Raw genomic sequence first — 6,068 nt, 5'->3', positions numbered from 1 at the left:
CAGCTGCTTCGGCGGCGGGAGGGTAGGGGGGCCCAGGATCTCCGTCTCCGGCATGTATATAGGTGTGAAATAGGTGTGTGTGTGCCGTCGGTTCTCCGACGGTGGCAAATAAGGTGTCCGCGGTCGGGATCTGAGATCCCGGTGGGCGGAGGAGTTTCCCGGGCGACGACGTCGAGGCAGCATCGGCGTGGTCGAGGTGGGATTTTGTTCCCCCCGATTTGCTGCTCCCGTGGTGGAGTGTTTCCGGTTCCGTCCGGGATTCGGGTGGGAAGCGACCAGGAGATGGTCGGCGGCGTGCGCCGGCCTCGTCCAGAAGATTGCTGCATAGGAGCGGAACGAGGTACGAAGGTTGTGGCCCTGTTGTTCTTCCTCGACGTGGTCGACGGAAGGCGGCGGTGCTTGGCTTTGAGGAGTGACGGGATTCTTTCCCGGCCGACGAGCCCCAGAGACGACGGTGCCGCTGCCTGCAGCGGACGACTTTTGAGGTCCACAAAGGAGCAAGCCTCCGATGGTATCTCCTCTGAGCTGGGAGTGTGGTTTCTCCGTCTTTTTCTTCTCCGGCGGCGGTGCCGACGACAGCGGCGGCGGAGATTGCGACGGGACAAGATGTGGATGTGCTCAAGGACCCGAAGGGCTTTCTTTGTAATATTTTCTTTTTCTAGGGGTCTTTGTGCAAATTCCTGTGTCTGCTGTCATCTGGATTCTTCCAGATATGGCCACGTTTGCTGTAATCTCCATGGTTAAGCTAATGATATCTTGTGGTCTTCTCAAAAAAAAAAATCCTCAAATTCATCTCTAATGGGTGTAGCCAGAATCACTTTAGCGTCCATCTCCCAAAAAATATTTCTCACTAATTGTTCATCCCAATTTCCAGTGATTGGGTCTATCAGCTCGCACACTTTGGTTACCAAATTTTGTCCTCTTGGTGTGATAGGTCTGGTTGACCCATTTCTAAATTTTTACATCAGTTCCATCATCAATACGCCAAATCAGACCTTCTTTCAATAGCCCCACTCCCTTCGGAATGCTTCTCCACGAGTATGACATACCCTCTACCGGTACAGCTTCTAAAATTGAAGTGGCCTGTTCGTTGAGTGGCGAGCATCTCAATTGCCTGGAGATGCTTCCAACACTTGTTTTGTCATCTTCATACCGGACAGTGAAGAATATGCCGCGCGCAAGACTGACTTGCCCGCTCTCATTCAACACATCCATTTTCTGTATTATCCACCTTATCTAATAGTATTAGGCACGTCGACTCAATCATGCTTCTCATTTCCCTTTCCCCTTCACAAATCTCAAGCACGAAACACTCAGACCTGTTATAAGCATAGCCATAGATGAATGAGACACCCAGCTTGTCCGACAACCCGAATCACCAGTTCACCACACACAACTGCATACACAAGTAGCCGATCGAGCAGGTTAATTTCGGCGCGCGCGGCGGCCATGGCTGCCAACGACAACTGTGACACTGCGGCCGCCCTGGCCAAGTACCACGAGTCTGGCGGCGGTGTCCGCGGCCTCGTGGAGTCCGGCATCACCACCGTGCCGCCTTATTTCTGGGTCCCCGCGCCCGGGATCCTAGGATCGACGCCAGTTCTGAAGACGACCACCTTCGCCATCCCAACGATTGACCTCTCCCTTCCACGTACGGCCGTTGTGTCCCTCGTTGGGGAGGCTGCACGAACATGTGGATTATTCCACGTCACCAACCATGGCGTCGACGCCGGTGCTGCAGTGTCCGCCGTCCGGACCTTTCATGAGCTACCTCTCGCCAGCCGCTCGCCGCTCTACACTCTCGCCCCCGTCAGGGGAGTAACCTACTCCACCATGCCCTACGCACCAGGTGTCGCCCCTCTACTCCCCTGGCGCGACTGCCTGCGATTTTTTTTTGCCCAAGCCCGACTTTGGATGCGTCCCTGAAGTGTGTCGGGACGCGCTGGTGGAACATCATCATTCTATGGAGGAGTTCGGGAAGGAGATGGCAGGGATACTGTTGGAGGCGCTCGGCGTCGGCCCGGAGCGTCTGGATGTGGAGGGTTGGATTATGGCTGGCCACTACTACCCGCCGTGTCCGGAGCCCGAGCTGGTGGTGGGCTCCTTGGAGCACACGGACCCCTGCGTGCTCACCGTGCTCGCGCAGGACGATGTAGGAGGGCTTCAGTTTCGTCTGGACGGCGGCAGCAATGATAGATCCTGGGTGGATGTGCCGCCGGTGCCTGGAGCACTTGTGGTCAACATCGGGGATGTACTCAAGGTAAGGATGCATCTTCGTGTTCATCTATCAGCTACTACCGTCCTGCAAAAATATAAGACGTTTCTGGCGGTGGCGGAGCCAGACCTTAAAGTCTGTGTTGTCATTTGATATCTGTGATGTCAAATACATGCATTTTTATTTATTTTTAATATATTTTTACATGATTTATACCAACATATAAAGGATTTGCAAGAAACATGTGTAGTCAATATGACCACACTGGTCACAATGTGGCTACACCTTCCCTAGGCTACTTTTTGTACACGAAATAATGCTGAATGATAATAATTTTGCAGTTGGTATCAAATGACGAGTACAATAGCGGGGTGCACAAGGTGAGGATCAAGTCTGATCAAGATGCTAGGGTCTCAGTAGCCACCTTCTTCAATCCTCCCAAGCGTGGTGACTCCGACTTGTTTGGGCCTCTCCCTGAGCTAGTGACAGCAGAAAAACCGGCACGGTACCGAAGTTTCACCATAACAGAGTTCTTGAAGTCTCGTGAGGAGTTCGGTCATGGCGGTTTATCGACCTACCAATTCAGGGTCGGAGACAATATGAAACATTTCATATCGTAGTGTACCACATGGAGGAAGAAATTGCTCCAGACATGTAATTTTCCTAAGAGGGGTAAAGTGAGTGTTTGATGGGGACTCTAATAGTTAGCAGATTTATATGACAGGTCCCCCATTCCAGGAATGGCCAGTCATCTGCTGCCATATGCCAATGTTTGATGGGGACTCAGAGTATTTTGCCAAGGAATTTACAAAAGTATATTTGTTGTACACCTAACAGCACAGAACATTTAATACCCAGATTGCAGTGTTACATAATTGCAAACAAACTGCAATTATAATAAAAAAAATCATTGAGTAATACTTCCAGTTTTCAAATGCATAAGAACATGGTACAATCAGTATGTAACGTTCAATGTTTGATGAAGTACTAAAGATGCTTGCAGGAAACTAACAGAAAGGGGTCAATTCTCAGATAATTCCGGAAACATAGATACTATGTTCTCTCACCGTTAACCTACACAAGGATCTACCAGTGTCAACATCATTTTTTCGATAAAGAGAATATATTAATATCAGAAGATATCAATTACACTCAACCTCTGCAAAAAAACAATATCCTAATGGCAGTACAGATGCACACAACACAATCAAAAAAGAGAAATAAAAAACTAAGAAAGAAAACTCCCGCTACAGAATTCCAGCATCTAGCAACAGCAATACTACCACCACCAAGAGAACACCTAAAATTCAGACTCTCCAAAAGCGACGCCTCCAAGAAAAGAATAGTGCACCAGCGCCGTCACCAGTGTCAGCATCATATAAGCAGATAGATGAAATAACAAGACATGATCATATAATTAACTAGACAATGCACAATGAGGTGAAGTTTACAAATCTCAATGTCTAGACAGGAATGCAGTTCAGAGCCACAAAAAGGAATGCACCAAAAAGCTAGTAGATAAAAAAACTGAAGTGAAGTAGACATAAGACAAGCTTATAAGATCTGCCCATATGGCCATATCAAATGTAACACCTGAATTTTATGAAGGCACAGGCCGTGCCACTGTAGAAATGATGAAGCTTCTTGGAGTTTTAGTTACCATTTGACGACCATTCCGCAACGCAAAGCAGGGAGTATATGGTTGAAATGGGAGGAAGTAGAACCCGTTCATGTTGCAGATAGCATGCACCTCCCTCTCATCCATTATGTATGATGACACAAGTGTGCTTGTCACCACATCGATAAGGAAAATCAATTTGCATTCTTTGTGGACCGCAATCACCAAAAGGAAATCTTCTCCGTAGCAACAATGCCTTCCAAACAGTTGTGGAATGTTTGCAGTATGCATTAGAGTCCACTGTCCTCTGTCCAGTACCATAATAGTCCAGAACCCAAATGGAGAGTAGATAACCATTTTTACGATCTATATGCATAGCATGCAAGCGTCCCTGAGACTGGCCGATGGAACATTGGAACCAAAATAATTGCCGTGATATGGCATCCGAAATTTCCTCCAAGTTTTCCCCTCGGTGTCCACTGTGAATCCTGAAAACAAGCATGTTCACGGGGGGGGGGAGGGGGAGGTAGTGAGATGCAGAGTGCCACTGAAGAAGACGCACCGTTGAACACATCCATTTAGACAGGTTTCACCACCCCACAGGCTCTTTTTCCTCTTCGAAATAGGCTTTCGCCCCGCTATATTAATATAGCAATAACCCGATACAACTTGCTGGGGCATCAGCACAAGCACGCCCAAAAGAAAACATAAAAGAAAAAAAAGAGAAAGAATGTCGACATGGTCGGATCAACAAAAAACGGAGATGTCTCGCAGCCGTTGCGCCCTCCAGAAATTTCTACCACGCTCCTAGCACTCTGGAACGCCGTAAAGCAACACATCCAAGAAGGAATGCGACGATGACGACGCTGATGCCCGGACGGATCCTAGGGTTTCCCCCGGTACACGCAGGCAGCGGAGGAGGGCTTCACCCAACGCCCTTCAGGAAGGTAGGGTGGCGCCCTCGGGCGTCACCACGTCGGTGTCAGCCAAGCCGACAGGGATTTCTCCCGACCCTCGCAACCCCGCCCCGGACGCGCCGTCGTGCTCCACCATACTTGCCGCCCACCAGCACGCGCCACCACGGCCTTGCAGACATCGCCGCCTGATACGTCCATTTTGCATCACTATTTTATATCATAATTTACTGTTATTCATTGATATATTTCATATTTAGAGATGATACTTATGTTATTTCACCTATTTTGCATGTTTCATAATTATTGGAGAATCACTCACCGGAGTCATGATTCTGCTGGAAAAAGCACCGTCAGAATGCAATATTTCTGAAGATCAACAACTGACGAAAATTACACCGAAGGTCTTATTTCTCCAGAAGAAGGAGCCAGCCAAAAGGAGGGGCCGAGGAGGGCCGCCATGGCCCCCCCATAGGCCGGCGCGGGCTCCACCCTGGTTGCGCCGCCTTGTGGGGAGGGGGCCCACAGCCCCCCTCGGCCACCTCTCTTTCGCGTACTTCATCTACCCGAAAACCTAAGGTACGGGGAATAATCGCGAGGAGACACAGTCGCCTCTGCGGAGCGGAAAACACCATAGAGAAAAGAGCTCTCCGGCAGGCTGAAATCCGCCGGGGAAATTCCCTCCCGGAGGGGGAAATCGACGCCATCGTCACCGTCATCGAGCTGGACTTCATTGGGATCATCATCACCATCATCTCCACCGCCGACACCATCATCTCCACCGCTGCACCTCGTCTCCGCTGTAACATCTAGGGTTGAATCTTGATTATTTCATAGGGGAAACTCTCCCAGTATTGATTACTCCTTGTTATTGATGCTATTGAGTGAAACCATTGAACCAAGGTTTATGTTCAGATTGTTATTCATCATCATATCACCTCTGATCATGTTCCATATGATGTCTCGTGAGTAGTTTGTTTAGTTCTTGAGGACATGGGTGGAGTCTAAACGTTAGTAGTGAACTATGTTGAGTAATATTTAATGGTTTGATATTTAAGTTGTGGTGTTATTCTTCTAGTGGTGTCATGTGAACGTCGACTACATGATACTTCACCTTTATGGGCCTAGGGGAATGCATCTTGTATTCGTTTGCTAATTGTGGGGTTGCCGGAGTGACAGCAACCTGAACCCCGTTGGTATATCGATGCAGGAGGGATAGCAGGATCTCAGAGTTTAAGGCTGTGGTTAGATTTATCTTAATTACTTTCTTGTATTTGCGGATGCTTGCAAGGGGTATAATCACAAGTATGCATTAGTCCTA

At 48.7% G+C, this 6,068-nt stretch overlaps 1 pseudogene; it reads left to right on the top strand.

Moving 5' to 3' along the window:
* The first annotated feature begins 1,377 nt into the window (after positions 1-1,377).
* Positions 1,378-2,835, top strand: LOC127313167 (1-aminocyclopropane-1-carboxylate oxidase homolog 1-like; annotated as a pseudogene).
* Positions 2,836-6,068: the final 3,233 nt, after the last annotated feature.

This window comes from Lolium perenne, chromosome 7, assembly GCF_019359855.2.
Source record: "Lolium perenne isolate Kyuss_39 chromosome 7, Kyuss_2.0, whole genome shotgun sequence".
Lineage (NCBI taxonomy): Eukaryota > Viridiplantae > Streptophyta > Magnoliopsida > Poales > Poaceae > Lolium > Lolium perenne.
This window is presented reverse-complemented; position numbering and strand designations above follow the sequence as displayed.